This window comes from Aquarana catesbeiana, linkage group LG03, assembly GCF_042186555.1.
Source record: "Aquarana catesbeiana isolate 2022-GZ linkage group LG03, ASM4218655v1, whole genome shotgun sequence".
In the NCBI taxonomy this organism is placed as follows: Eukaryota; Metazoa; Chordata; class Amphibia; order Anura; family Ranidae; genus Aquarana; species Aquarana catesbeiana.
In genome coordinates, this window is record NC_133326.1 from 373,007,505 (window position 1) to 373,013,066 (window position 5,562).

The 5,562-nt window shown below is 44.9% G+C and overlaps 1 long non-coding RNA gene across 1 annotated transcript; it reads left to right on the plus strand.

Annotated features, from left to right (window-relative positions):
- The first annotated feature begins 503 nt into the window (after positions 1-503).
- Positions 504-1,140, plus strand: LOC141134563 (uncharacterized). Its single transcript, XR_012243204.1, has 3 exons — positions 504-572; positions 723-811; positions 957-1,140. It is a non-coding gene; the product is annotated as an uncharacterized lncRNA (long non-coding RNA).
- The last annotated feature ends 4,422 nt before the right edge of the window (positions 1,141-5,562 follow it).

Genomic DNA, 5,562 nt, shown 5'->3' on the forward strand with positions numbered 1-5,562 from the left:
GCGCGGACCCGGCACGGCAAGGATGTCCCCTCTGTGGGACATACTGAGGGGATCATCCTCGGATGCTCCTCCATCCCTGATCTGGTTCAGCATGGCTGTTTCCAGCTCAGGCTTGCCGTGCCGGTGGGGGTGGACGGCGGTGCGCAGCTCCGGGGCACGGCTGTGATGTCCGCCGTTATTCTGCGTTCCAGCTTGGCTGGCGCACGTGGGCGGTACGGACTCGGGGCCGGCGCTTGCGGGGAGGCGTGGCGCGGTCCACGCCCAGGGGGCCCATCGACAGGACTTGACGTAGGGTGTATCCCTTCAGGCTGACAATGAGTCAGCTGTTGGGAGGTGGGAGGAATTAACATAGGGGAATTAACAAATTGACGTAGGGTGTATCCCTTCAGGCTGACAATGAGTCAGCTGGTGGGAGGAATTAACATAGGGGATGGATCTTGGCTTCAGCTGTTCGGCATTGTAATCAGCCGACAGCGTAAGGTGTGTGTTATAAATACCAAGTTCATTCACTCTGATCTTGTGATCGGAGGAGGATGCCTCGTTGATACTATGCTGTTGGACTGATTATACAGGTAACCTCAGCAACCTGGATTGCTGTTATCTCCACTTTTTTGCATACCTTAAGTGGTGTCTGGTCCTTACCATTTAAATATGTTTACCCATATTAGAACCTTGTTTCCCTTTTTTTAATTAGATCCCTCTCTCTCCTTTACTATCTGCAGCTTTATGGTTGTCAGCCCGGACCCCGAGTCCTCCTCCTTCCCCCTACATCACAACCTGTAGGTCTCCCCCGTTTGGATCTAGCTTACAGGTATGTTTCCTGTGGCTAGTCCCCACATCTGCTCATGTTTTTTACACACCCTGGGATTTGATATATTTTCAATCCCAGGAGATATGATTGTCTATATTGATTATTAAAATCATCATCATTTATGGGGTCTTGTCCTTGTTTTCAGGTCCGGTTAATTTTTGGACCCCAGCCCGCGCACAAACGCCGCGCCAAATCTTAGGCGCGGTGGTTTTCAGCACCCATTGGGATTGCATTATATGCACCAGTCATTACAATTTCACTCTACATGGTCCGCGATCTGGCTCTCTTTGTATGCACATAGCCTGGGAGACCGTTGTGAAGCTGATTTTATGCCTTGGATACTTCTATAGCACATGTATTTTGGAAGTGAGTATGACTCTCACACATACCTTCACTGGATGTGGGGGGAATGTTATCTGTTTTTTGTGTGTGATGTTAATGTTTTTTTTTAATTTTGTAATTTCTTAGATGGTAACTCTCACTTAATGAACCTTGATGAAGGATTCCCCGAAACGCGTCGGTTCAGTGAGACTTATTACATTTCCACTTTTGGTTTTCCTCTCAATGTGATGCAGTTGTGTCCAAGTTACATGTCCTTGCTTTTTGATGTATCCCATTGTATATATTGTTTGTGTTTGATTTGTATTTTTGTATATATTTTTTGTTGTACTTTTGAATTTTGTAATAAAATTATATATTTTTTACTTACATTGCATCATTGATGGTAGTGCCTCAAAAGTCCCGCCCTAGGGGAATGTTTTGGTCTTTTTGGATTTTTGGGATGTGGCACACCCTCTGCTTAGTACTACTCTCTGTCAGAGACCTCTTTTTCTAGACTATACTGCGTAGTGCATACAATAAAGCCATCCGCCAGTCAAGAAATTCCTTACTTTTCAAGAAAAAAACTATCTTCACTAATCTCCCGGTGAGATTCATCACCAAATTCTCACAACAGCACCAGAAACTTCACAACATTCTTAGTAAGCACTGGTCGATCCTCCAAGAGGACCCCATTATCAATAAATACATTGGTCCCTCCCCTCAAATTACATTTAGACGAACTAGGTCCTTGAGTGACCAACTAACCTCAAGCCACTTTGTAACCACTCCCAAACATAAACAACCGAAATTAGGAATCTCCCAATGTGGCAAATGCTCTTTCTGCCCATGGGTTAAAGAAGGGAAATCCTTCCTACTACCAAACGGGGAAACATTCATCCCCAAATTTTATGCAGACTGCGACACAAAAGGCGTGGTGTATCTCATGCTATGTCAATGTGGCGCGTTTTACGTAGGTAAAACTTTTAGACACCTACACTGCAGAATCAAGGACCATGTCTACTATTCGGGGGAGGGTAAAATGGTGACAGCAGTAAGTAGGCATCTTGACCTCTACCACAGATTTAATGTCTCCCTTATTTCATTTATTGTGCTAGCAGTGGTTCCAACAGATCCCAGGGGTGGAGACTGGGACAAAGTAGTTTGTCAAAAAGAAACCATGTGGATAGAACGTCTATGTGACACTTTGCCCCCTGGGATTAACGAGGCCCTAACCTACAAACCCTTTCTCTAAATAAGTATGATTTCACCCCCCTGCTCTAGCCCTCTGTACTGTTGATCTTTTGTCGTTCCTGCATAACCATAAATTATTTAATAACTCATTGTTATATACTAATAGATATATATATCTTATTTCTGTCCAGGTACCATACTGTTGATTGTTTTGTCTCTTTGGTATAACTATAGATCATGTAACAACCCATTGCTATTTATTAATAAAGGTATACACCTTATCTTTGTTTTTTGACTGTCCATTTTTTCCTCACCCTGATTGTTGTCACAATAATTTAGCCGCTTTCTCAAACTATTACTATGCTTTAACTCAATATGTCTTATTCTATTGCTACTATATTAATACATATATCCAGATGCTGCCCCTCTACCATGGTGTGTCCCCCCTTGCATTGCCTGGGGATGCTTTCAGCACTGTGCGGCCGCCCAGCGCCACACCTTTACCCTAAGGTGACTGGCGCACTATGGTGTTCATGGTTGCCAGGTCAACCTGGACGCGGCTGCTCTCCCTCCCCTCCCCGGCGCGCCGGCAGCTGCCAGGCCCGGGCCGAGGAGTGGGACATGTGCAGGACGCCTCTATGTGCTCCTGGTTGCTAGGACACCATGACGCGACTGCCTTTTCTCTCCCCGGCGCGCCGTCAGCTGTTCGGTCGACGCCGGAGGTTTGGGACATGCGCAGTACGCCTCTATGTGTCCCTGGTTGCTAGGACACCATGACGCAACTGCCTCCTCTCTCCCTGACGCGCCGCCAGCTGTTCGGTTGACGCCGGAGAGTGAGGCATGCGCAGTATGCGTCGGCGGTCGGCCTGAATGACATCACGTCTGCTTCGCCGATTGGTGACTACAGGCGGGGCGGATGTACAAGAGACGCTTCCAGCGTCTCTTCTTGTACGATCCACACTACCAGTCGCTCTCTATGAAGCGGCTGTGTGGCTCCACGCTCCTAACCCTTACTGCTTATTACTTCTAACTGCAATATAAGGTAAGCTCCGATTTATAACTGCCTATATTACACACTGTTTTCAGCTACTAACATACACCCTCATATTCATGACTCCTTGTCTCTCTTTATGGGCTTATTTCCATGACAGCCTCAGCAGAAGTGGGGATCAGGAATAGTAATATCCTTATCAGCAAGTCTCATATGATTCTCGGTGCAAGCCGTCGTTAACCCCTGACTGACACCAGATCCCCTTCTGTCAATCAAACTAAAATTGATGATGTCAGCCAACTATTGAGACCTACAAATATATAGCTAAGAGGTTGCTGTTTTTATTAGACACAGCTGTAAAGTCCCTGAGGGTAAGTGTAATTTGTATATTAAATTTGACTACCATTATAAACACGGAATATTAGGGGGTACCCAAATACATTACATGTAAATATTTATTTATATTTATTATTTTTATTCTTTATTATAATATAATATATTTTATAATTATATCTTTGATAAGTGTAGGGACTAGACAAATTATAATTACCCACCTTCACCAATTAATCTCATAATTTGACATAACATGAATTTGAATAACCACGCATACCAACATTCCCTTTCCTCCCTCCCCCCTTCCCTCCCTCTCCCCTCCCTCTCCATTCCCTCTCCCCTTTCCCTTGTCTTTTCCTCTTCCCATTTCCCTTTCCTTCCTCCCTTCCCTATTCCCTTCTCCCTCCCCTTCTTTCCCCTTCCCCTCTCCCCCTCCCCCCCCCCCCTTCCCTCTCATTCCCGTCCGACCATGTAGTAGCTTTACCCCATGCCGGAGTTTTAACTTACCTTTTCACTACTAATTTCCTATTGTGTTACATACGTCCCCACATTGCTTGATTATCACTGGGACTCTGTGGGACGGACACATCCCATTGGGCCTTAGGGGCAGCTTCTCTGATACTCATGATGCTATTTTTCCTCTGATCTAACTATATTTGATTATAACATATCATGATGAATTATTTACTGTAAATATGTTGTTCATTACAGTATTTAGTTCTGTGCTCTTGAAGAAGCGCATGTGGCGCGCAACATGTCGAGCCAATACAGAATCTGATTGTTACCACCGCATAGCTTCTGGTTCAACACAATGTAACTATATTGATTAGAATTTCCGATTCTAAACACTGCTCAAACTGTTTTATATAACCATTTAGCTATGTATGGAGTGCATAACTTGTAAAACTGTGTGATCATGAACTGAATTCTATATGTTTCTCTGTTTTATCCCTTATTTTAAATATTTTCTAATAAACTAGAATTTTTAATTACACATCTAGTAATTACTGTGCCTATAAAGTCTTGAGCCCAAACCTGCCTTTTTCCTCTAATCCATTAAAATAAGACGTGGCACCTGCAACCTAGACCGTATCCGCATGACCACTATGCGCTGATACGCTTAGAAACTCAGTCTTCCTAATCTGCCTCTTCCTACGCCATGGTGATGTTGTCTCTTCTCCTCCCCGCATTGTCTTCTGGGGAATGGGGCGTGGTGTGTTATGAGAACTGTGTGTGTCCCACAACACATTGTGTCCCATTCACAAGCGCATGTGCAGTAGGAAACGGGCATTGAAGCCGTAAGGCTCCACTGCCTGTTTCCCTTAGTTAGGATGGCGGTGCCAGGACCCGAGAGCTGAGGAACGGGTCGGCCTCGGGCGGCCGACATCGCGGGCACCCAGGACAGGTAAGTACTTATTTAAAGTCAGCAGCTACAGTGTTTGTAGCTGCTGACTTTTAAATGTTTTTTTTTACAGCCGGAATCCCACTTTAATTAACTTTTTTGCCTTGCCAGTAGATCTGCTATGTTATTCCAGTATGTTATGGGTTGAAAACACCTTATTCTAGAGTGAAATTGCACAGCATTATTGTGGACAGTTATGCCGCGTACACACGATTGGAATTTTGGCCCGCAAAAGAGCGATGAGAGTTTTTCTTTGGAAAATGCGACCGTGTGTATGCTCCATCGGTCTTTTGCTGGCGGAATTCCAGCAAGCAAAATATTGAGAGCATGCTCGGCTTGTCGTAGTATTGTATGTCACCGTGTTCTTGACGGTCGTAATTTCAGCGAACTTTTGCGTGACCAGGTGTATGCAAGGCAAACTTGAGCGGAATCCCGTCGGAAAAGCCGTCATATCTTTTTCCGACGAGAAATCCGCTCGTGTGTACGCAGCATAAGGTTTAAGCCAGGCTTAAG